The sequence below is a fragment of the Adiantum capillus-veneris genome, chromosome 23 (genome assembly GCF_014529385.1).
Source record: "Adiantum capillus-veneris isolate H3 chromosome 23, ASM1452938v2, whole genome shotgun sequence".
Taxonomy (NCBI): Eukaryota; Viridiplantae; Streptophyta; class Polypodiopsida; order Polypodiales; family Pteridaceae; genus Adiantum; species Adiantum capillus-veneris.
Window position 1 is genome coordinate 44874984 of NC_140953.1, and position 26770 is coordinate 44901753.

Sequence of the window (26770 nt, forward strand, 5' to 3'; positions counted from 1 at the left end):
CCCATGTCTCTCTGTCTTTATGGAAAGCAAAAGAAATCTTTTTATTACTCTGGTGTCTCTCGCAAAGCTAATCCTCTTGATCTTATTCACTCCGATGTATGCACTATGCATGTGAAGTCTTTGGGTGGTGAATCATATTTTGTTACATTCATTGATGACTGTACTACGAAAGGATGGATGCATTTGTTGAACAGTAAGAGTGAGACTTTTAATGCTTTTAAGAAGTTTCATGCTTTTGTCACTACTCAAAAGAGTGCTAAGATTAAATGTCTCAGATGTGATAATGGAGGAGAGTATCTATCAGCTGAATTTCAGCGTAATGGGATTAAAAGGGAGTTGGCAGCTTTTTATAATGCGTCTTCTAATGGTGTGGCTGAGAGGTATAATCGTACTTTATGTGAGTGTGTTGCATGTTGTCTACCGTTAATCTTTCCCAAGAGTTTTGGGGGGAGGCATTGAAAACTGCAGTTCATATTTGCAATCGCTCTCCTAATAGTACGCTGAAAAATGACATCCCAGAGGAGGTTTGGTTTGGCAAACATGCCTCTTATGATCATTTGAGAGTATTTGGCTGCGAAGCTTTCGTTCATGTACGCAATGACTTGAGACCAAAGCTTGATATGAAGTCCATTAAGGGAGTCTTTCTAGGTTATGGGGAAGAAGGTGAAATGGGCTATAGAGTGTGGTTACCACAGTTTAGAAAGGTAATACACAGCGGAGATGTAGTGTTCAATTTGGCAAAATTGCTTAAGAATGCTACAAAATCTGATGCTGACAAGAAAACATTCAGATTTCAGCCTTCCGTGCCACCCATTGATATTGAAAAAGAGCCTCATGATACATTACCGCAAGCTGAAATTGATAATCAACCGGTTAACCTTGAGCCAGAAGAGGATGGACAACCATTTGAATTGGCTGAAAATGATTTTCAGCAGCATGATAGAGCTGAAAATGAGTTGCCTTATGATGTAGATGTAACAGACTTGGACACTCCAAGTCAAGAATCAATCACGACAGCACCAAATAACCACTTCAAACAATTCACAGATCACAATAGATTTGCACTGGCCTGGCGGAGTTTCGTGCCTAGAGATATTGGCCCCAAAGACTGGCGCCCATTTCGGTATTTCTTTTTATATTAATCAGATCAAAGTACAAGAGAGCGGTTAGGGTTTCACTCTCAGACTGTGCGTCCAGATGCTCTGAGAAGTGAAGCCCTCACCACGTATTTAAAGGTACAAGGGATGCCCAAAAGTAGAGCCCCAAAAGCTTTTAAAATAAAAAGCATCAGTTCTCTCTCTCTCTCTCTCTCTCTCTCTTAGTGAGTCTCTTCTCTTTTTTTATTAAAAAAAGCAAAATTCGCGTTGCTCATCAATTTTTTTTTCCGGCCTCCCCGATTTCTAGAAATTAGGGTTTCTGGTAGAAATTAGGGTTTGCAAGAATTTTAGGGTTTTGGCAGAAATTAGGGTTTTTGCTGTCCGCCACGTCATCACTTTGTGACATACCCCCCTCTTGAAAGCATTGTAATCGATCGCAATTATGCCTGCAAAACCGACAAAAGCCATAAACCGTCTTAGTAGACATTGATTGTTAGTACCTACGTACTAGGAACACACATCTAGCACATGTACAAGATCGACAGTCACATCACACGACATCACAGGACATCACCAGACATCACAGGACATTACATGACATTCAACATTCATTCGGATCTTAGACCATGATTTATCGGCAATGTAGCTAGCAATCACATCTAGGTCCAATCGGGACCTCATCGATGTCCGATTGACTAACCCCTATTGCAACCATGTCTGTTCGAGATCAAGTAGACCAAAATGCTGCAGCCATTTCGTCTATCAGTTCCTGCACTCAAAAGAAGTGAAGAAACAAATCAGTATCATTATGAGGAATTCCATTTCATAGAGTCATCCAGCAGAATACTGTCAGCTATCAGTATCCCTGAAGCTCAGAGAGATATCAGTGACTTTAGTATCAAAATCGAGGCATCTGTTGACAAGGGAGCGGAGTGACTCCCCTCTTGTGCATCCCACTGCACTAGATCTCCGGCCAAGCTGAATTCTGGGTTCCGTTTGGAGTAGAGTATGCTAAACCAAAACATTGAGGTAAAGTTTCACAATCCGAGGAGTATCTACTAGGTCCTCCTCCTCCATCCATTTCGCATCAAATGCAGGAAAGTTCTTGAACTTAACCAAGAACCGCCTTCGGACTTTACCTTTCTTCGTATCGTTATGTGCCAAAATCTGTTCAGGAACAAGGTTCTCCTCGTTTTCTTCCACTTCGGGTTGCTCATTAGGCTCCCCATCATCAGGCACATCACCCTTAACAGGTTTCAAGAGACTCACATGCAATGCATTGTGAATCCTCCAAGTATCTGGCAGTTTCAATCGACATCATTTATCTTGTCAGTGATATGGAAAGGTCCGTAGTATTGCATACTAAGCTTTGGAAAAAGCCTCTCCTTTCCCTTTTTCTTTCGTAGGCGTGCCTTCTCAAAACGTAAGAGCACCCAATCATCCTCCTCAATTTCAAGTCGCGACGATGGTGATCCGCTGCCTTTTTCTGTCGTTCTTGAGACTCCTGCAAAGTCTCGCAAACCTTGGCAAAAGCCGTATCCAAATCTCGCGAATATTCATCCGCTTCAAATATCCAATCTTTCGTGCTCAGGAAGGATGGAACCTTTGCAGCACTTTCAACAATCTCACATGGCGTCTTCCCCGTCGAAGAGTGTATCGTGTTATTGTAGGCAAATTCCACCAAAGGTAAGTTCTTTTCCCATTGAGTCTTCTGATCCGAGATACAAGACTTCAATAAATCTAAAATCACTAAATTGGCAATCTCAAATTGCCTGTTAGTTTGCAAGTGGAACGATGACGAGAACTGCAACTGCGTGCCAATGTTCTCCGAAATTGCCTTCCAAAACAAACTCATAAAGCTGGGGTCTCTGTCGGAGACAATCGTCTCAGACGTGCCATGTAATTGGAAAATCATCGTGATCATTCTGTGTAATCGGGAGATCAAAAATGAAATCCATTTAAATACTTTCCCAGGGGCGGGTGGATATGGGTAAAAGGGTGTAACAATCCCAGTGTCTTATGCCTGTCAAACTTGACCTTCTGGCATACTGCGCACAACTCTTCCACGTCCTTTTTGAGTCACGGCTAAAAGAAGTATCTCTCTACCCCTTTCATGGTGGTAGCAATGCCGCGGTGACCCGTAAAAGGTGGACAGTGGCATTCAGTGATAACCTTTGCCCTCAACGGTTGTGTAACGCACAACATAGTCTTTTTTTTCATCAAGTAGCCTTCTCGAAGGGAGTATCCAGCTATTGTCTCCCCATCCCATATCCGTGTGAAAATATCTGCAAAATCTGTATCTGTGGCATACTGAGCGACCATATCCTTGAAGCTCCTATGATGTATCGCGGAAATAGCCAGAACCAACGGTTTCGGAGACAAACCATCTGCCACCACATTCTTCTGTCCCTACACATGGACAATCTGGAAGTGGAACTGTGATTAGATGTTCGCCCACCGCATCTGCTTTTCCAAAAGCTGCTTCTGTGACAAGAAGTAGCGCAAACTCTGATGGTCTGTAAAGACAGTAAATCCGCTCCGAGTAGGTAATGCCGCCACTGAGTAAGAGCATGGATAACCGCCAAAAGCTCTTTCTCATAAATCTGCGCTGTCATCTCCGGCCTAGAGAACAAACGGCTCTCGTAAGCTATGACATGGTGTTCTTGCATCAAGACCGTACCCAGACTACGACCACAAGCATCACAATATACTTCAAATGACAAAGTCAAAATAGGTCCCGTAGTCAATTTCTCTTTCAAGGTCTGAAAGGCAGTCACTTCTGTGGATCCCCACGAGAAAGGTACTCCTTTCTGTGTCAAGATATGCAAAGGGGAAGCAACCTCTGCAAACTTTCGTATGAACCGCCTGTAGTACGAACACAGTCCCAAGAAGCTTCTAACTTCATGGACATTCCTCAAATCGGGCCAATCACAGATATTCTCTATCTTGGCCGGGTCCATTTGCACTCCTGCTGCTGCTGACACAATGTGTCCCAAAAAGTGTATCTCTGGTAGGAAAAATTCACTTTTCTTTGCATTAATCACTAACGTGTGATCTCGTAATGCCTGAAAGACTTGAAGCAGATGATCTCTGTGTTCTGCCTCATTCTTGGAGAAAACAATGATGTCGTCAAAGAAAGTGCCAACAAATAGCGTGTACTCTCGAAAAATCCTGTCCATCGTCCGGTTAAATGTCGCAGGAGCATTGGTTAAGCCAAAAGGCATCACCAAAAACTCAAATAATCCAAAAGTCGCCCGAAAAGCTGCTTGTAGACATCTCTCAGCGCTATCTTGATCTGATGATATCCACTCTTCAAGTCAATCCTGCTAAAGCACGAGGATCCCTGTAACCTGTCGAGTATATCATCGATCCTAGGAATCGGAAATCTGTTCTTGATGGTGATTTCGTTGAGAGTGCTATAATCGATGCACATTCTCCAAGATCCGTCTTTCTTCAAAACCAACAACACTGGAGAGCAATACGGTGACGTACTAGGCTTGACAAGACCCTTTTCCAAGAGGTCTTTCCCTGGGTTCATAATCTTTTCATTCTGTACTCGGCTCACACGGTAAGGTGGCCGATTTGGTGGCGTGCTTCCAGGTATCAGATCAATGGTTTGATCTTCAAGCCCTCTGAAAAGCACTCGGCATGAGTGTGGAGCAAAATCTTGGCGTTCTTTTGATCAAGTCAAAACATATTCAACCTTTATCCATCGTTCAGTTCTCTCCCAAAAGAATGAGTAAGAAACTGAAGTTCATCAAGTACAATCTCTAAGCCCTTCATTTATCAAAGTCGCTTTCTCGGCCCGGTAGTCAACCACGGCGTAGTTCTTGTGGTACCAAGGGATCCTGAGTAGAACGTCACTCGCGTGCCCTGAACACCCCTGTCATTGCAAACGAAGTTTGCCAATGCTTGGTGTAATGGCAACATCCCATCCGGGTGCCAGTCGAACTACGTACACCTGTGGCGTCAGTGTGTCGGGCGTAATTCCAAATCGAGCCGCCAATTCCAAGTGAAAAGAAGTTGGCCTTGGCTCCTTCAAAAGAGCTTCCTGATCCTTCACTTTGCCCCAAAAGCGGCAAAGTTTGTACTTTCATTCATTAGATTCGGTGCAGGTCTCATGCCATGTGGTACCAGTTCTGCTTTTCTATATGCCTTTTCTGCCACATTCCTCAGCTGCTCTCGATGTCACAAAAATACGGAAGCGAAAACTGACTGTTAAATGCAATTTATATACTGAAGAGACTTTGGAGAGAAAGAGAGAAAGCTTGACACATCATTGGGGACCAGAAGATGGGTTGGTCCCCCCCCATAAAGAGAATATCTTTATTACTAAGGGAGAATTCTTTACAAGCATAGGAATGGGGCGAAAGCCCGTCCTCTATTCTTTCTTGTCCTTCTTCTTCTTCTGACTGAGAGAGTAGAAGAACTGCTCTCCTGACTACAAAGAGGATCTTTCCTCTTCTGTGAGATTTTAGGAAGCTCTCGTAGATGAGAGTCTATCTTCCACAAAACTCATCGGAAGCTCTCAAAAACGAGAGTCTATCTTCCGCTAACTATGTCTCTTCAGACATAATCATTCTTGCAGTCAACCCACGAAGGAAACATGCAAAACACACGCACACACGCTTGCTGTAATTTTTTGCACATAACCAGAAATTGTTACCTGAGCGCGTTCCAATGCCGAAACGGAGGTCCTTTTCGCGACGGAAACGCTCCAAACTATGTGTGTATGTATAGTAGGTAGAGAGGAATAGTTTCCTACTAAAGATTTGTTGAAATTCACCCTAATACAGGTGATTAGGGGCTGAAAACAGAGAATTTGCAGCAGCTAGTAGAGAGAGAAAAAGAGTTTTCTACTACTTTACGCGATGAAACTTCTCCCACAGCTGCCTATGACCATGGGAGGCCTTGTTCTAGGTGATGGGTGCACAGAGGCTCCACATACACCACAAGGTGCTGCTCTTAAGCTTCAATGGAGAGCTTCACTGCGTAGAGGACGTTCAACTTAGGGGGGGTAGTGCACTGCCAACCTGGCAAGAGGGGGAGGGGCTGCTCTCTTATAGCCTCCCAGAAGAGGGGACGCTAGCATGAAGGAAGAGAGAGAGAGAGAGAGAGAGAGAGAGAGAGAGAGAGAGAGAGAGAGAGAGAGAGAGAGAGAGAGAGAGAGATTGCATGGGAAAGTGTGCCACTTGGCACACTTACTTTAAAATTTAAAAACCATTCGACTTTTGACTTTAAAAATCCTATGCTAGTTAATGAAATGTGCAATTAAGTGCACAACTGCACACATAGATGCAACCAATTAAATTGTTAGCTGCTCCCCAGCGCAATGCCGTACCGACACTGCTCTGGCATTACCTGTTCGCACTTGTCCGACCATTTGGTCCAGCGCAAATCATTTAAGAATACTTTTAACTAACTTATCCTAAGGCCGTAAAATAATCAAGCCTTAGGGTTAATAGTCTAAGGACCCAATCTCATTCTTGTGCTTGCACTAGCGCGCGTAATTTTCTGAGCCTGAAATCTGAGGCTACTATCTACCTCTTTATTGAAGACCTGATTTCCCAATCGCTAGGGCTTCAGGGTATTTTCTGCTAGGGTCTCCATGAGGTACGCTGGCCCAAACTTGGGCGCACCTGAGGCCCCAAAACTACTAAATCTATTCTGATGTGCACACAACTAATTAGATAATTCTTTTCTCGTAAATAAATTAATTATTTACAAAGTCTTACTTAGTTACATCCCTCTTGGTTCTAAACAGTTGACCTCAACTGTAGAGCGTCAACATAACTGTGCAAGATGTCTGGGTAGTCCTTAAGATCGGACTCAGTCATCCACTTTGCATCTAAAGGAGTGTAATTTATGAACTTGACTAAATACTTTCGATGTAGACTCCCCGACTTGAGTTGTCTCTCCGAGTGGTGTATTATCTGTTCAGGTTGAAGGATTTCCTCAGTCTCTTCGACTTCTGGAGGATCTTCTTGTTCTGGCGCCACTGGAGGAGGTCCAACATATGGTCGGAGGAGACTGACATGAAAAGCATTATGGATGCGCCAGTGAGAAGGCAAATCCAATCTGAAAGTTTTGTTATTGACTTTATCTGTAATTTTGAAAGGGCCGTAAAATCTATGGGAAAGTTTGACAACTTTTCCTTTTCCGATCCGCTTTTTCAATGTAGCTTTCTCAAACCGAAGCAGGACATATTGTCCTTTTTCAAGATTGAGATTCCTTCTGTGCTTGTCTGCTTTTCTCTTCTGTTGCTCTTGAGTACGAAGAATCGCTTGCTTTACTTGTTGATGGGCAATATCAATATTGCGCACAAATTCATCTGCGGCGAAGATGTTTTCTTTGGTCACCATAATAGGAAGTATTAGTGGCTTCCCATAAATAATTTCGAAGGGAGCTTTACCAGTTGAGGAATGTATGGTATTATTATACGCACAACTATTGGTAAGTACTGTTCCCATTCGGATTGTCGTTTCGAAACATAGCACTTGAGGAGATCTAAAATAGTGGCATTAGCGATTTCGCTTTGACCATCTGTTTGAGGATGATAAGCTGATGAAAAGTCAAGCTTAGTTTCCAAGTTTTCAAACAATGCCTGCCAAAATAGACTAGTCATGCGGGGATCTTTATCGCTGACAGTAGTCTTTGGCAATCCATGGTGTTTAAAAATCTGAGCTAGAAATATTCTAGCCATGTGATCAGCTTTGATCATCTTCTTTACTGGAAGAAAATGTGCTTGCTTACTTAATCTGTCCACTATAGTCCAGATTGCATCATTTCCATTCTTGGATCTAGGAAGATCCGTAATAAAATACATGGTAATACTTTCCCATGGCGTGTTAGGCACAGGGAGCGGTTGAAGCTTGCCATAAACTTTATGTTTGTCATATTTTACTTTTTGGTAGACTAAACACTCACGTACATGTTTTTCAATGTCCGCACGGAGTGTTGGCCAAAAGAAATACCTTTCGAGGGCACTAGTGGTGGAAGCAATTCCCCGATGCCCGGCATAAGGAGAATTATGTGCTTCATCCATCACCTTCTGTCGTAAGGGCTGAGCTATGCATATTGCTTGTTGACGATAGTGTATTATCCCTAATGGAATAAGGTGGCCTTGAGTGACCAGCTTGAAGATCTGCCCAAATTGTGGCGAAGTCTGGACTTGAGGATACATTTCGCTGAGAGATTCTAGTTCCTCATGTTGTTAGTGCATTGATCTTTGGACGCCTGGAGAGAGCATCTGCAACTGCATTCTTCGTTCCAGAAGTGTGTAAAATCTGAAAATGGAACATTGAAAGAAAGTTGGCCCATCTCATCTGCTTTTCTGATAACTTTCTCTGTGTGAGAAAGTAGCGAAGACTTTGATGATCTGTCTTTATAATAAAATTAGCTCCTAATAGATAGTGCTTCCAAATGGAAAGAGCATGAATTACTGCCATTAGCTCTTTCTCGTATATGGAGACATGCAACTCTGCATCTTTAGGCTATCGCGTGACCCTCTTGGTTCTAAACTGCTCCTACACAATCTCCAGATGCATTGCAGTATACCTCGAAAGGTTTTCGAAGATCAGGGACGGTGAGAACATGTCCGTGACTGAGTAGATACTTAAGCTTTTCAAAAGCTTGTTTTTGTCTAGACCCCCAATGGAATGGAATCTGCTTCTTTGTCAGGTCATGGAGGGGATCTGCTATCGCAGCAAAAGCTCGAATGAAACGCCGATAATAAGAACAGAGGCCAAGGAAACTTCGTACATCATGTACTGTAGTTGACGTAGGCCATTCTACAACTGCTTGAATCTTATCAGGGTCCATTCTCACCTGATTGTGAGATACTATATGGCCCAAATAGTGGATTTCTTTTAGAAAGAACTCATTGCGTAATTCTTCAAACACTAAGGTGAGATGCTTATAGTGTTCGTCTTTCGTCTTTGAGAAGATTAAGACGTCATCAAAGAAAACGCCTGTGAAGCTTCTATATGAGTGGAAGATTCTATCCATCATTCTGTTGAATGTGGCTGGTGCATTAGTGAGTCCAAAAGGCATCACTAAGAATTCATACAACCCGAAGGTTGTTCTAAATGAAGTCTTATGCACATCCTGAGGAGCTATGCGGATTTGATGATAACCGCTCTTCAAGTCTATACGACTAAAAACACTTGCTCCTTGTAACTTGTCAAGAATGTCGTCAATCCGAGGGATTGGAAATCGATTCTTGATTGTGATCTTGTTTAGAGATCTATAGTCTATGCACATACGGAATGTGCCATCCTTTTTCTGTACTAGCAAGACAGGTGAACAATATGGAGAAGTACTAGGCCTTATTAAGCCCTTCTCCAAAAGTTCGTTAACCTGCTTGAGAATTTCCTCTTTCTGCATTAGACTAACTCGATAAGGGGGCTGATTTGGAGGAGAACTTCCTGGGATCAAATCAATTGTATGATCCTCAGGTCGCGAAGGTGGGAGTTCATTTGGAAGTTCATCTGCAAAACAATCTTGATAACTTTCTAATAACTTAAGTCTTTTTTGCTCTAAAGAGGAAGAAAGTTGTGAAACAGACACATCTCTCTCTCTCTGTTGCAAAAATCAAGTATGCTGAAACACACTTTTTCATTTCTTTCTTGATGGCAATGTGATTGGCGATAGGGATACGCCAATCACCTGCATCTGCAAGTACAAGATACTCCTTTCCTTTATGAGCAAAGGATAAGGTTTTCTGAACATAGTCAGGAATGGGATGCATCTTGTAGTGCCAAGGCATTCCCAAGATAACATCGCATCCTTCAAGTGAAGCTAGTAAGAAAGACTCTTGATCCTTGTAGTCGTCGACCTTTAGATTCAACTTCTCTAATGATTGGAGTAGAGTTTGAGTTCTGCCCTTTGAAAGCAGATCGTGCTTGAATAGAAACTCCAAAACGATTGGGTTGCAAGTTCAGGTCGTCAGCTAGCTTGGTAGAGATGAAGTTGTCTGTACTACCAGGGTCAAACAAAATGAGAGCCCGTTGATTGTTGATGCTACCCCATGCTTTAAGAAGAGCTCTTTCTTTTCCATCCTTGGTTGTATTTCCCTGTACATCTGGGACTGCATTGGAAGAGGGTGGTTGTGGAGGTTTGGTAGGACAGTCACCCTTCATATGACCAACTTGTCCACACTTGAAGCATCTTCCTTCCCTAATGTAAGTTCGCAACTCAGCAGGAGAGAGATATCTCCCTTTCTTGGGCTGATTTGGCTTTGCTTCTGCTTCGAAGGCGGTTCTTTTCTTCTTTTGAGAAGAAGAAGTAGAGGTAGGCGGCTCATGGAGAGCCTTCTGCTTGGCATGGTAAGTGCTTTGCTCCATCTTCTTGGGAGTACCCTTGTCATGTATTCCATCAGCTATGCGGGCTAATTCCATAAGTATCTGCAAGTTACCTCGAGGGTAAAGCTTCATAGCCTTTTGCAAGGCTTCATGCAATCCTACTTCAAACTTGCGCATCTTTTCCGAATCGTCAATCTTCTTGAATGGAGTGACTTTCAAGAGAACGTCCCAAAACCTATCCACATAGCGTGGAACAGTTTCGTTCTCTGATTGTGAAAGTCGATCCCATTCTTTTTTTACCTCTTCCTCATAGTCTGGAGGAAGGAACTGTGCGTAGAACTCCTTCTTGAAAGCAGTCCAATCTTGGGGTTAGGATAAGGGTTAACCACCAACTGCTGGCGGTGCCTTTCAAGTACATACTGACCAGGCGAAGCTTGGATCTATCTTTAAAATTCCCTTAAGCAAATGCAACTTCGAATTGGCGGATGAAAGCCGAAGCTGTCATTATCACGCCGTCCATTGTAGGTGTCGAATTTCACATCTTTGTCTCTCGACTTGAATGTTTTCTGCCTGTGGTGCTTCCTCTTATGGTGCTCCTTCTTTCTATGCTTAGACTCCTTATGGACAGGAGTCTTTTCCCTTGAATGCACTTCTTGTTGCGACGGATTGTCAAGAAACATGTCTTCCGGAGCAACGATGTCATCCAGATCCTTCACGAAAGAGAACTGAGGGGAATCAGGGGGTATCCTGCTCTTGAACCTTTGGGTTAAACTGCACATGACGTTCTGGAGGTTTCCTCTGCCTCTCGTGCATGCGGGAGGTTCCAATCAAAGCATCTTTCCTTGGTTCTGGCGCCTTTGGGTTCTGCGGGATTTCTCCCGATCCCATCGGCATTTTCTCTTTCCCTTTCTCAAGAGTATGGAGATCTTTTGGACTTCTGGATGGGAGAGAGCTTTTTGCAACTCTTCCACCTGCTGTTGAAGGAGAGAGAACTCTTTCTCGCGTCCTCCCATTTTTGCAGTCTGCCAAGAGTCGTCAATCCCTTAAGGAAGAGAGAGATGACCTTGCTCTGATACCATTGTCACAAAAATACGGAAGCGAAAACTGACTGTTAAATGCAATTTATATACTCAAGAGACTTTGGAGAGAAAGAGAGAAAGCTTGACACATCATTGGGGACCAGAAGATGGGCTGGTCCCCCCCCATAAAGACTGTCACAAAACGGGAGCGTACACGAGCACTTGAAAATCTGAAAATTAAAATACTTTTCAAATGTGAGAGAAGGGAGAAGATCGACACAGTATTGGGGACCAGAAGATGGGCTGGTCCCCCCCCCGTCAAGAGTATTCTTTATTCAGGGAGAGTTCGTATACAAGCACAAGAACCCGAGGAAACCCCTCCGTTCTGTAATCTTAGACCCGAAGGTCGTTCCTTCCCGTAAGGGACTTAGGCACGAGGCCGTACTTTCTCGTAAAGGGACTTAGGTAGGAAGCCGTACTTTCCCGCAAAGGGACTTAGGCACGAAGCCGTACTTCCCGTGAGGGACCTCCCGTAAAGGGAGAATTCCTGCAAAACAAACCACACAAAGCAACAACTCGCAATGCGTAATCAACAGATTATACTTGCCGCTCCTCGCTAAGAAAAGCGACCTCGTAGTTCGTCGGCACGAACACTTGCAGATTTCTCGCATCAAACTTGGCTCCAAATTTCTCAGCGCTGGCTCTTCTCTGCTCCTTGCGCTGTGCAGAAAACTGGAACGCTGGCACTTCTTTTATAGGCCCCCAGATCCGGCAACAATAGCAGCTTAAAGCAAAAGCTTTTGGGACGCAGAGAGAGAGAGATCGCTACCCTCAGCCAGCCCGTAGAATGCTTTTTGCGTAGAGTTATTTCTACGTAAGTTTTTGGAGTGCACTGCTTTATTTAATTATTAAAAGGGCCTGGTCACTTAAAAGTGACCGGCCACTTTATTAAATAAAGTGTGAACCTGTTCAAACTTTAAAAACCACTCAGTTAGATAAAAACCAATGCGATACGAACACATTCCAGGCGTCCCCGGGTGCAGTTCACGGGCACAAATGCAATGCAGACACAGACTTCTCACGGGGAAGCATATGCCCTCCCGCGAGCATTCCTGCTTTTCGTAAAAAAACTTCATTGAACCCATCTTTATTCTTGTGCTTGCGTTCTTACGCGTATTTTCTTACTCAGTTCGGATTTCCTCCTTAGCCTACGGGATGCCCCCTTACTGATGCACGCACCCGTCACCCATCATGTGACGCATCAGAGGCACTCGTAACCCGGCCCTTTCCACCGAACTTACGGAAACTCCTTCGCAATGTTTACCGTCACCCATCAAATGACACATCAGAGTTGTCCGTTCTTGATGGCAGTTCCTGTAGCTACAATCTTTGTAACAGTTCTTAGTGCACATAATAAAATATCCTAAAAAAGAGATTTAATCATTAAAAATAAGAAAATAGTCCAATTAGCAACATCCATCTGGCTTCTAAACAGTTGACCTCAACTGTAGTGCTTGGACATATACCTCCAGTATCTCGGGATAAGCTGCTAATTCCTCTTGCGTCATCCACTGAGCATCTAGATTCGAATAGTTCTTAAACTTAACCAAATACTTCCGTGTTATCTTTCCGGATTTGAGAGACCGCTCCTGATGACTTACTATCTGCTCCTGTTGGAGTATTTCTTTCTGTTTCCTCAACCTCAGGAGGTTCCTCAACGCTAGGCTGGATCGGAGGCGGTCCTACATACGGCCGGAGTAAACTGACATGGAAAGCATTATGGATCTTCCAATTAGGCGGTAGCTCTAATGGGAAAGCGACATCATTCACTCGCTCAGTGATCTTAAACGGCCCATAATAACGGGTAGAAAGTTTTACCACTTTCCCCTTATGAGACGCTTGTTTCTTAAGTCTTGCCTTCTCAAACTTGAGTAAGACTAACTGTCCGACTGTTAAGTCTAGATTCCTTCTGTGCTTGTCTGCAGCTTTCTTATGCTTTTCCCGTAGAATAGCTCTCCTAACTTGCCCGTAGGCGGTGTCCAAATCCTGAACAAATTCATCCGCTGCAAAGATCTTATCCTTAGTTAAAAGGATGGGTGGAAGCAAAGGCTTACCATAAAGAATCTCAAAAGGTGCTTTCCCCGTCGATGAGTGTATGGTATTGTTATACGCATACTCGACAAGAGGCAAATATTTCTCCCAGTCAGATTGCCGGTCTGACACATAAGCTTTTAACATATCCAATACTATGGAATTGGCTATCTCACTTTGCCCGTCCGTTTGAGGATGGTAGGCAGATGAAAAATTCAGCTTTGTACCAAGATTATCCATCAAGGCACGCCAAAAATTTCCTGTCATGCGAGGATCTCGATCAACTTAGGCATTCCATGATGCTTAAAGATCTGTGCCAGGAAGACCCTAGCCATATGATCTGCTTTGATCGTTTTCTTGACTGGTATAAACTGTGCTTGCTTGCTAAACCTGTCCACAATGGTCCAGATCGCTTCATTTCCAGTCTGAGTTCTAGGGAGGTCCATGATGAAGTCCATGGCAATACTTTCCCAAGGTTCATTAGGCACAGGCAAAGGTTGTAGCAACCCAGGCGTCTTATGCCGATCATACTTCACTTTTTGGCAAACCAAACATTCCCTGACATACTTATCAATGTCTGCTTTAAGGCTAGGCCAAAAGAAATATCTTTCCATTGCTAAGGTTGTAGGGAGAATACCCCGATGACCCCCATAAGGTGAAGCGTGTGCTTCATCCATGATCTTCTTTCTTAATGGTTCCGCCACACATATGGCCTGATGGTGGTAGAGATAACCGTCCCGAATGGAATAGGGAAACTCATTCTCTCCACGATGTAGCTTTCCCCAGATGGTGGAGAAGTCTGGATCATTCGGATATAAATCCGGTAGTGCTTCTAATTCTTGGTGATACACCGAAGTGATAGCGTTCACCCTTGGCCGCCTAGACAATGCGTCTGCGACCACATTCTTACTCCCAGCCGTGTGAAGGATCTAGAAGTGAAACATAGACAAAAAGTTTGCCCACCTCATTTGCTTCTCAGATAGTTTCCTTATCGTAAGAAAATACCGCAAACTCTGGTGATCAGTCTTGATCACAAAATCCGCTCCTAGAAGATAGTGCTTCCAGTTGGATAAGGTGTGAATCACAGCCGTGAGTTCCTTTTCGTAGATTGATGCATGCAACTCTGCATCCTTAAGCCGTCTGCTTTCATAAGCCACTGCATGGCCTTCTTGGTTTGACACTGCTCCGATGCAATCACCTGAAGCATCGCAGTGAACCTCAAATGGTTTCCTTAAGTCAGGCACTATCAAAATAGGTCCATGGCTTAGCAAGTACTTGAGCCGATCAAAAGCTCCTTGTTGTCTCGATCCCCATCTGAAAGGAATCTTCTTCTTTGTCAAGTCATGAAGTGGTCCTGCTACATGAGCAAATCCTCGGACAAACCTTCGATAATATGAACATAATCCCAGAAATCTACGTACATCATGTACCGTAGTGGGAATAGGCCAATCTTCTACCACTCGGATCTTGGCAGGATCCATACTCACTTTATTGTGGGAGACTATATGGCCGAGATAGTGTATCTCAGAGAGAAAGAACTCGCTCTTCTTTGCATTCACATGCAACTCATGCTTTTGCAATTCTTGAAACATTAAGTCCAAGTGCTTCCGATGTTCCTCTTCTGACTTAGAGAAGATGAGTATGTCGTCAAAGAATACTCCCGTAAAAGCTCGATATGGGCTGAAAATGCGGTCCATCATGCGATTGAACGTCGCAGGAGCATTGGTCAAGCCGAAAGGCATTACCAAGAATTCATATAGTCCAAAGGTTGGGCGGAAAGCAGTCTTATGGACATCCTCAGGGGCGATCCGTATTTGGTGATACCCACTCTTTAAGTCTATGCGACTAAAGACACTTGCACCCTGCAACTTATCAAGTATATAATCAATCCGAGGGATCGGAAAGCGATTCTTGATTGTGATCTTGTTTAAAGACCGATAGTCTATGCACATTCGAAACGTGCCATCTTTCTTCTGCACCACTAGAACTGGAGAGCAGTAGGGTGAAGCACTTGGCCGTACTAACCCTTTCTTTAGAAGTTCGTTGACTTGCTTCAAAATTTCCTCTTGCTGAGCAAGACTCACCCGATAAGGGGGTTGACTGGGAGGCGAGCTACCCGGTATGAGATCTATGCGGTGATCTTCCGGGCGTACCGGAGGGAGTTCATCAGGAAGTGTTTCCGTGAAACAATCCTTGTACTTTTCAATAAATTGAAGGCGCTTAATTTTGAGACTAGAGAGAGAGTCCCTACTAGTTTTATCCTTTGCAAAAATCAAGTAAGCAGAAACACACTTCTTCATTTCTTTCTTAATGGAGATATGGCTTACAATTGGGAACTGCCAATCTCCTGCATCAGCTTGAATCTTTATTTTCTTACCCCCATGATCAAAAGTGAGGGTCTTTTCCACATAATCGGGAATAGGTGTCATGTGAAAGTGCCATTGCACACCCAAGATGATATCACATCCCTCGATGGGTGCCATCAAAAATGATTCGCGGTCCTCGTACTTGCCAATCCAAAGATTGAGTTGTCCTGGCACGGGAGTTGCATTGGTTGTCAACCCCTCGAATGCCGATCCGGATGTAACCGGTGTGCCAAGCTGAGCCGGTGTAAGGCACAAACGTTCTGCAGTATCTAGGGAGATGACGTTATCCGTGGATCCTGTATCATAAAGAATCAGTACTCGCTGGTTGTTCAAAGACCCCCAGCCCTTCAGAAGTTGACGCTTCCCTTTCTCAGATTCTGTGTTTCCTTGAACATTTGGAATTGAGTTCGAGCTTGGTGGTGCGGGTTCCTTCCTTGCTTTCTCTTGCCTCGTAGAGGCTTGCTCTTGCCGTTGCTGCTTTAGCGGGCAGTCCGGTTTCATATGTCCTTTCTCGCCACAGTAGAAGCATCTTCCTTCCTCTCTGAAAGTTTGAAGTTGAGTAGGAGAAAGATACTTAGTTCGCTTGCCAGTGTCCTCTGGCTTCTTAGAATGATCATCGTCCCTAGATGGAGGACGTTTTCTTCCTTGGCTCCCATGGTCATCGTAGACCCCTCTTTGTCTTGCACGGTAAGTGCTATGCTCCATCTTTTTAGGCGTCCCAGTTGAGTGCAAATCCTCAGCAATGATTGCTGACTCCATCATCCTCTGAAGAGTATCATGCGGATACACCTTCATACTCTTTCGAAGTTGCGGTTGGAGACCCGCTTCGAACTTTCTTTTCTTTTCCTCGTCGGCAATCTTCATGAAGGGAGTGACCTTCAGAAGAACCGACCAATACTTGTCCACATAGGTCGTTACTCTTTCAGGTTCCTTCTGGGCAAGTCAGTCCCATTCCTTCCGTATGTCCTGCTCGAAGTCAGGCGGAAGAAATTGTTCATAAAATTCAGATTTGAAGCTCTCCCAAGTTCTGGCCTGAGAACCTTCCAGAATCTTGGCTAACCACCAATTACTTGCCGTTTCCTTGAGGTGCATCCCGACATGGCGTAATTTGGATTTTTCTGTGAAGTGCCCATTGGTAAGGCGACTTCGAACTGTCTGATGAAGGACAATGCTTTGGAGATGTCTCTCCGTCCGTTGTAGGTTTCGAACTTGATGTCCTTGTCGCCCGATTTGAAGACTCTCATGCGATGTTGAGACTTGCGACCATGCTTCTTGAATCGAGGTTTATCTTTAGGTTGATGTAGGGTAGTGGCAGTAGTAGCGGCTTTCTTCTTCTGACGAGATGATCGAGAAGTAGAAGTATAATCAGGAGAGTAAGATGGAGATGAGATAGAGATGTCCTTGCTCTCATCTAGCAAAGAGAGCGCTTTTTCCTGGCCTTTCCTTGAAGTAGGCCGTTCATTCCGATCCGTAGATCCTTTGTGAACCTCGGCACGTTCTTCTTCTCGTGCCTCATGTGGTCTCACGCCAACAGTGTTGTCTGGATGCTTTGCTGCATCAGTTCCATTCGTTTTCTTCATTCCGCCCAAAAGCTTTTGGACGTCTGGCAACAGTAAGATTTGTTTCAACTCCGCAAGCTGAGCTTGCATTTGTTGAAGCTCCTCTTCAACGCGTCTCCCTTGGCTCGACATGGTTCTTCCCGTTCTTCCCGGAATCGTCCTTCTTTGCAGAGAAAGAGAGGAGTCCGAGCTCTGATACCACTGTCTCAAAACGGGAGCTTACACAAGCACTTGAAAATCTGAAAATTAAAATACTTTGCAAATGTGAGAGAAGGGAGAAGATCGACAAAGTATTGGGGACCAGAAGATGGGCTGGTCCCCCCCCCCCCCCGTCAAGAGCATTCTTTATTCAGGGAGAGTTCGTATACAAGCACAAGAACCCGAGGAAACCCCTCCGTTCTGTAATCTAGACCCGAAGGTCGTTCCTTCGCGTAAGGGACTTAGGCACGAGGCCGTACTTTCCCGTAAAGGGACTTAGGCACGAAGCCGTACTTTCTCGCAAAGGAGAGATCGCTACCCACAGCCAGCCCGTATAGTGCTTTTTGCGTAGAGTTATTTCTACGTAAGTTTTTGGAGTGCACTGCTTTATTTAATTATTAAAAGGGCCGGTCACTTAAAAGTGACTGGCCACTTTATTAAATAAAGTGTGAACCTGTTCAAACTTTAAAAACCACTCAGTTAGATAAAAACCAATGCGATACGAACACATTCCAGGCGTCCCCGGGTGCAGTTCACGGGCACAGATGCAATGCAAACACAGACTTCTCACGGAGAAGCATCTGCCCTCCCGCGAGCATTCCTGCTTTTCGTAAAAAAACTTCATTGAACCCATCTTTATTCTTGTGCTTGCGTTCTTACGTGTATTTTCTTACTCAGTTCGGATTTCCTCCTTAGCCTACGGGATGCCCCCTTACTGATGCACCCGCCTACGGGATGCCCCCTTACTGATGCACCCGTCACCCATCATGTGACGCATCAGAGGCACTCGTAACCCGGCCCTTTCCACCGAACTTACGGAAACTCCTTCGCGATGTTTACCGTCACCCATCAAATGATACATTAGAGTTGTCCGTTCTTGATGGCAGTTCCTGTAGCTACAATCTTTTTAACAGTTCTTAGTGCACATAATAAAATATCCTAAAAACGAGATTAAATCATTAAAAATAAGAAAATAGTCCAATTAGCAACAAAGAGAATATCTTTATTACTAAGGGAGAATTCTTTACAAGCACAGGAACGGGGCGAAAGCCCGTCCTCTATTCTTTCTTGTCCTTCTTCTTCTTCTGACTGAGAGAGTAGAAGAACTGCTCTCCTGACTACTAAGAGGATCTTTCCTCTTCTGTGAGATTTTGGGAAGCTCTGGTAGATGAGAGTCTATCTTTCACAAAACTCATCGGAAGCTCTCAAAAACGAGAGTCTATCTTCCGTTAACTATGTCTCTTCGGACATAATCATTTCTGCAGTCAACCCACGAAGGAAACATGCAAAACACACGCACATACGCTTGCTGTAATTTTCTGCACATAACCAGAAATTGTTACCTGAGCGCGTTCCAATGCTGAAACGGAGGTCCTTTTCGCGACGGAAACGCTCCAAACTTTTTGTGTATGTATAGTAGGTAGAGAGGAATAGTTTCCTACTAAATCTTTGCTGAAATTCACCCTAATACAGGTGATTAGGGGCTGAAAACAGAGAATTTGCAGCAGCTAGTAGAGAGAGAAAAAGAGTTTTCTACTACTTTACGCGATGAAACTTCTCCCACAGTTGCCTATGACCGTGAGAGGCCTTGTTCTAGGTGATGGGTGCACAGAGGCTCCACATACACCACAAGGTGCTGCTCTCAAGCTTCAATGGAGAGCTTTACTGCGTAGAGGACGTTCAACTTAGGGGGGGTAGTGCACTGCCAACTTGGCAAGAGGGGGAGGGGCTGCTCTGTTATAGCCTCCCAGAAGAGGGGGCGCTAGCATGAAGAGAGGGAGTGAAGGAGAGAGAGAGAGCATGGGAAAGTGTGCCAAGTGGCACACTTACTTTAAAATTTAAAAACCATTCAACTTTTGACTTTAAAAATCCTATGCTAGTTAATGAAATGTGCAATTAAGTGCACGACTGCACACATAGATGCAACCAATTAAATTGTTAGCTGCTCCCCAGCGCAAGGCAGTACCGACACTGCTCTGGCATTGCATGTTCGCACTTGTCCGGCCATTTGGTCTAGCGCAAATCATTTAAGAATACTTTTAACTAACTCAGCCTAAGGCCGTAAAATAATCAAGCCTTACGGTTAATAGTCTAAGGACCCCATCTCATTCTTGTGCTTGCACTAGTGCTCGTAATTTTTTGAGCCTAAAATCTGAGGCTACTATCTACCCCTTTATTGAAGACCCGATTTCCCAATCGCTAGGGCTTCAGGGTATTTTTTGCTAGGGTCTCCCTAAGGTGCACTGGCCCAAACTTGGGCGCACCTGAGGCCCCAGAACTGCTAAATCTATTCTGATGTGCACACAACTAATTAGATAATTCTTTTCTCGTAAATAAATTAATTATTTACAAAGTCTGACTTAGTTACACTCGAACTCTCAGGCCTGTCGTCGTCTTTATCATTCTGTTCTTTCTGTGCCTTGTTAGGGCACTTCGGGGAGATATGTCCATGTTCCCCGCATCCAAAGCACTTCCCCTCGCTGATGAAGCGAGCTCTCTCCTCAGGAGTAAGCTTGGGTCGTGCATCCTTTTTCTCTGGGTTGCTCTTTTTCTTTCTACTTTCATTCCCAGAAGTCTGTTCGGCTCGTTGTGTCATGGCCTCATCTGTGGGGTAGGTCAGACTGCCGGAGTGAATGGCAAAGCCCCGCTTCGCATGACTCATCAACTCCGAAATAGAAGCTGACTTCTATTCCAAGCAGTGATCTCGGATCTCTGTAGGTAGACCCAAGGTAAACCGCTCAATCTGTTCTCTGAACGAGGTCTTCTTGAATGAAGAGGCGGGTAGAAAAGAGCTCGAGAATCTTTCACAATAAGCATTCATTGTATCGCTCTTGGTCATCCGGAGATGGTTCCAAGCAGCTCGTATATCTCGTTCATATTCTTTCGTCAACCAAGAAGAAATAAAAAGCTTATTAAATTTCAGCCATTTAACTGGCGCAGTCTTGTTTAAAAGAAGCGTGGACCACCAAGTACGAGCATTCCTCTTAAAGTAAGAGGCAGCTCTCCGAATCTTGGAGTGCTCTGAATAGCGTTCTCCTGCGAAAGCGATGTCAAACTGCTGTATAAAAGACAAAGCCTTCGAAGCATGTGAGTATCCTGAAAAGGTATCAAACTTGATCGAGTGGCCACCTTCCTTAAACTCTCGGACTTTCTTGCTTTTATCTTCGAGAAAGTCATACTGGTTGGCTTTGTAAAAATTCTTCTTGTTCGCATAAAAGTTTCCGTTGTCAGAGTCTAAACTGTCCGTAGACGAGTCCTGTGTAGAAGTGTTACTCACTGGGCGAGACTTAGACTTCCTTGCCTTTTTCTTGCCCTTTCCGAAGCGTTGTTTCTTGCTTCGCTTTTTACCTTTTCTGTCTTCTTCGCTCGAATCTGAAGAGCTAGAAGAACTGTCAGAAGAAGAAGAAGAAAAAGAACTGGGTACTCCTTCAAATCGAACACGCTTCTTCTGTTTCTTTGCCTCGTCAAAAGTCGACCGACGACCCAAATATCCCGGGAAGTCAGTGCCTTTCTTTTGCTTTTTGCCGTGCTTTTTGCCTTTCTTTTGCACGTCGAAAAGATGAGCAATCCGTGCATCAACCACGTTCTCCAGTTCCTTCTTCGTATATTTCCTGGAGGCAGAAGGTTTCTTGAGAGCCGGTGTCGGGAGTGGTGTTGTGGTTCTTTGCCACTCCATCTGTACCTCTGCCAAAGAGGTCTGGTTCATATATTTTGTCATCTTCGGGTCCTTGGCAAAATTGAGCGTCATCTTTGTTGCATCGCCAATCAATTGACGACGCACCATCTCTCTTTGCTCCACCTGAGTAGGTCGAGGCGGGCCATACTCTCTGTCTGAATCTTCGTTGTGATCCCAATCCGCATCTCCAGATGCAGAGGGAGTCGATTGATCATTGCCTGAAGCCATAGGTGCCGCGGAATTTTTTTTTTCGGGGATCGGATTTCCCGTAGAAGAGAAATCAGCCGTGCTCTGATACCACTGTAACAGACTTGGACACTCCAAGTCAAGAATCAATCACGACAGCACCAAATAACCACTTCAAACAATTCACAGATCACAATAGATTTGCACTGGCCCGGCGGAGTTCCGTGCCTAGAGATATTGGCCCCAAAGACTGGCGCCCCTTTCGGTATTTCTTTTTATATTAATCAGATCAAAGTACAAGAGAGCGGTTAGGGTTTCACTCTCAGACTTTGCGTCTAGATGCTCTGAGAAGTGAAGCCCTCACCACGTATTTAAAGGTACAAGGGATGCCCAAAAGCAGAGTCCCAAAAGCTTTTAAAATAAAAAGCATCAGTTCTCTCTCTCTCTCTCTCAGAGAGTCTCTTCTCTTTTTTTTATAAAGCAAAATTCGGGTAGCTCATCATTTTTTTTTTCAGCCTCCGCGATTTTCAAAAATTAGGTTTTCTGGCAGAAATTAGGGTTTGTAGGAATTTTAGGGTTTTGACATTAGAACCTTTTCCTGAGAATGTAGATCATTGGGTAGGCAGGTCAACTTGTTTGAGAAGGCAACCGCATAGATTTAATCGCTCTTTGCATCATGTAATGTTGACAGATGAGGGTGAACCTCTTACTTATAAAGAGGCTAAGTCATGTGAGTCAAGCAGTAAGTGGGAGCTTGCAATGCAAGAGGAAACGAAATCCTTGTATGAAAATGATACTTGGATCTTGTGCCATTGCCTAAAGGGAGAAAGGCTCTTCCTAACAAATGGGTATACAAGATTAAGGCTCTTGTTGTAAAGCTTACAATTTTACGTGTCCTTTTTTCTCTCGTTGCGGTGCTTGATTTGGAATTGAATCAAATGGATGTAAAGACAGCTTTTTGCATGGTGACATTGAATGATTGAAGAGGACATATACATGAAACAACCTGAAGGTTTTGTAGTTCCTACACGCGAGGAACTTGTATGCAAACTGAAAAGGGCTCTGTATGGTTTGAGACAATCATCACGGCAGTGGTATAAGAAGTTTGACACTTTTATGTTGTCTCAAGGCTTTAAACGCGGCCCTGCAAATCATTGTTTGGATACGAAAAGGGATGAAGATGGTAGTCCCATCATTCTTGTTCTCTATGTTGATGACATGCTGCTTGCCGGGAAACATAAGACTAGTCTTGATGCTCTGAAACGTAAGCTAAATTCAATATTTGCTATGAAGGATAGCATATTTTGAGCATGCTAATTAAAAGAGATAGAAAGCTGAAATTGTTGTTTTTATCTCAAGAAAGGTACATTGCAAAAGTACTTGACAGGTTTAATATGGCTGATGCTAAGCCTCTTGGAGTACCTTTACCTCCATACACCAAGCTTAGCAAAGCAGATTGCCCAAAGGATGAGGTGGCATTGAAAGCAATGAAGGGAATCCCATATGTATCAGCTTGTGGTTCTCTTATGTATGCTATGGTTGCCACTCGTCCTGTCATTGCTTATGCAGTGGGAGTTGTTAGTCGATACATGTCGAATCCTGGCAAAGCGCATTGGGAAGCTGTCCAATGCATTTTGAGATATTTGAAAGGTACATAATCATAGTGTATTTGTTATGGAAAAAGTGACTTAAAGTTGCAAGGGTATTGTGATGCAAGCATGGCAGGTGACATGGATAGCAGGAAATCTACCAGTGGATATGTATTTGCCATTGTTGGTGTAGTCTCTTAGTGTTCTAGGTTGCAGAAAATTGTGGCATTGAGTAGTACTGAGACTGAATATATTTCAGCCACAGAGACTTCAAAGGAGGCCATTTGGTTGGGCAGATTTGCAAAAGAACTTTGTATGTCTGCCCATACACCCGTGTTGGGTTGTGATAGCCAGAGTGCTGTCTATTTAGCCAAAAATGCGATGTTTCATGCGCGTACCAAACACATAGATGTGCGGTACCACTTCATACGACAGGTATTGGAGGATGGTCTAGTCACCTTGACTAAGATCCATACACAGGATAACCTTGTAGTTGTTCTCACCAAGAGTCTTGCTAAGACTCAACATGAACATTGCATACAACTGGTGAGAGTTGGTTAACCTAAAGGCGTCATTTATGCCTTTAAGTGGGAGGTGTTGGGTTAAAGGTCTAAATAACCCCTTTTTGTAAATATTGAACATGAACACATTTTTTTAAAGTCACTTATAATATATGTGGGAAAACCAAAAACTCACTTATTGAGTTTTCCCCAAAAACGTGAGCTCTCTCTCTCTCTCTCTCTCTCTCTCTCTCTCTCTCTCTCTCTCTGCTTCGATCGCTAGCGCTAGCTCTCTGCAGCTCTGTGCCTCCTGTTCTTGCCCCAATCCTGCACTACATCACGACGCGCACCTACCGGTACCTTCTGCTTCGCGCTTTCACGAAGTTTGCCAATAACAGGTGTAATGGCTATGTCCCATTCGGGTGCCGCTAGAACTGCCTCTGTTGGTGGTCCCATCCTGTCGGGTGTAATCTCGAGCCGCGTCACCAATTCAAGTGAAATGAAGTTGGCCTTGGCTCCTTCATTGAAGAAAATCAGGGCTTCTTGATCTTTCACTTTGCCCCAAGCTCGACAGAGTTCTGTACTTTCATCTATCAGGCTTGGGTTAGTACCCATGCAATCTGGTACCAAGTCCAGCTTCATCTTGCCTTTTCTGCCACATTCCTCTGTTGCTCTCAAACTCTTTGGCCTGTTTTCAGTTTGTTCTTGCTGTGCCTTTTTGGGGCACTTTGCGGAAATGTGCATGTTCCCCGCAACAAAAACACTTCTCCTCTCTGATATAATTGACCCTCTCTCGAAGAGTGAGCCGGTGTCGTGGATCCTTATCCTTCCTTTCTTTGAAACTCTTTTTCTTTCTACTTTCATTGTTGAAGGTCTGTCAGGTTCTCTGAGTCAGAATCTCATTAGTGTGGTAAGTCAAATTTCCCGAATGTATCGAGAAACTCGTTTCGCATGACCCGTTAATTCTTGAATAGAATTCGACTTTTGTTCAAGGCAGTAGTCTTGGATCTCTGTAGGGAGTCCGTAGCAAAACCGCTCAATCTGTTATTTAAAAGAGACCTTCTTAAATGCAGAGGTTGGTAGAAAAGAGTCCCAAAATCTCTTGCAGCAAGCGTCCAAAGAATCTCCTTTGGTCATCCGAAGATGGTTCCGAGCGGTTTGTATATCTCGTTCGTACTCCCGAGTCAGCCAAGAAGATATAAAGAGCCTTTTAATTTCAACCACTTGACTAGAGCTTCCTTCCTCAGAAGAAGAGTGGACCACCATGTTCGAGCATTTCCTTTGAAGAAAGATGCAACCCCTAATCTTGGAGTGCTCTGAGTAGTGCCCTCCAAAGAAGGCTATGTCGAGCTGCTAGATGAAGGCCAAAGCCCTCGGAGCATCTCGGAACCCCGAAAAGGATTCAAATTTAATCGATTGTTCACCTTCTTTGAATTCTTCTGCTTTCTTGCTTTTGTCTTCGAGGAAGTCATATTGGTTGGCTCTGTATGTAAGGTGCAGTAGAAGTGAATGTTGAACTTTGCTCAAGATGAGTACTCCGAACTGTGCTCAAGGGTTCCTTTTACTTACGGAAGGGAGAGCCTTCCGTTCCTTTAGTGAGAGAGTGCAAATGATCACAAACAAAGTGAAAAGACACTGTGAATGAAGGTGGAGAGAGAGAGAGAGAGAGAGAGAGAGAGAGAGAGAGAGAGAGAGAGAGAGAGAGAGAGAGAGAGAGAGAGATACGACACCAGACTGTTGTCAAACCTCCTCCAAGGGCCCCTCTCTCGATGGCGAGAGAAGTCTATGCTATTGATTGCTCAAATCTGGTACAAAGGTGCTGATGCAAGTTCTTGATGCTATGATGCAATGATGGTATGAGTCGGAGACGACGGTGACGGCGAGGGCGACAACGACGCTGATGACTGTTGGCTGACTTCAAATGCTGAAAAATGCTGAGTTTGGCTGGTACAGTCTGCTGATAACGTTGCTGCAGGTTGGCTGAAAACGCTGATGCATGTTTATAGAAAACGCTGGTCTTGCTGATCTGCAAACGTTGGCTGCTGAAGTCACTGGCGCTAGGGCTGAAGATGCTTGTAGAAAATGCTAATGCTTGCTGAGGGGAAACGCCAGAGGGCTTGCTGTAGAGTCTGCCTGTGCTCTCTTGGTTTCTTCTACTCTACTGAGTGACTGCCAGGTTTCTTTTATATTAACATAGCAAATTTGCCCTACCCAGGTTTCCAACAGTCACTTATTGATAATAAGTGAAAAATGGATAAATAGGAGAAATGCGTTATGTGCACTATAAAATGCTCATGATGGTTACTGAATGTCATCATGTTGTGTGCAACCAGAGGATCTGCAACTGCTCTTAAGTGCTTGGACATGCACGGCCTGCGAACAGACTCACAAAGGTGCCATAACACTTCCTAAGTTGACCTGAACCCTGGACTTGTTGTCCACATGCACATAGGGTTAGATGTGCACGTGACATACCCTCCTTTTCAAAGTGAGGTACTGGTATCGAACTGTATGGCGTCGAGGGAGTGCGCCAACAACTGCGGGAATCTTGCGAAGAACGCTTCGCCGGCCCACTCTGATGCGTGGTCGTGCGATACTTGAACTTCGAGAAGGTCTGCAAAGCTTGCTTCTTTGGGCCGCGCTGAAAGTGACCCAAAGCGATCTGTGGCTGCTTCAATGTTCCAACTTCGGCTATGGACGTAGGTCCACCTTCTTCAAGAATCTCCGAAGAGGAAAATTCCTGAAACCACTTCCAACATAAAACCATGAACATACCTATTCTATATAGAGTGGCTGGAAAAAGACTGCTTCCTCAAAGACTCTGCATGCAATGCAGATGAACAAAGTGGCGGAGTGTCAAGCCGTTCGCCAAACACACGCAAAAAATGGGGTCGAAAGTTGACTTTCTAATCTAAATCTATCAAGTTTGGCAGATCACAATGAAAATGCCGATGCTTGATGATCAATCTTCCTTGTGCTCTTTCTGAGACTGTGTCATGCCAAGGAAGACACATGGAATGTGAATTCCTTGAATGCAAACTTTTGTTCTTTTCGAGAGTGATCCGCATACATTTGTGCTCATCCATGAGTGAATCATGTGCATCGTACAATATGGCATGCCTATGAAAAGGGAACACGTAAAGACGGTGATGAAAATACAAGAAACCGTCATGAATGAAACACTCGA

At 44.2% G+C, this 26770-nt stretch overlaps 1 protein-coding gene across 1 annotated transcript in view; it reads left to right on the forward strand.

Annotated features, from left to right (window-relative positions):
- The window catches only part of LOC147427726 (ubiquinol-cytochrome C reductase UQCRX/QCR9-like family protein), a 50736-nt gene that overhangs the window by 10614 nt on the left and 13352 nt on the right, over positions 1-26770 (forward strand). The gene's annotated exons all lie outside the window — the stretch shown is intronic.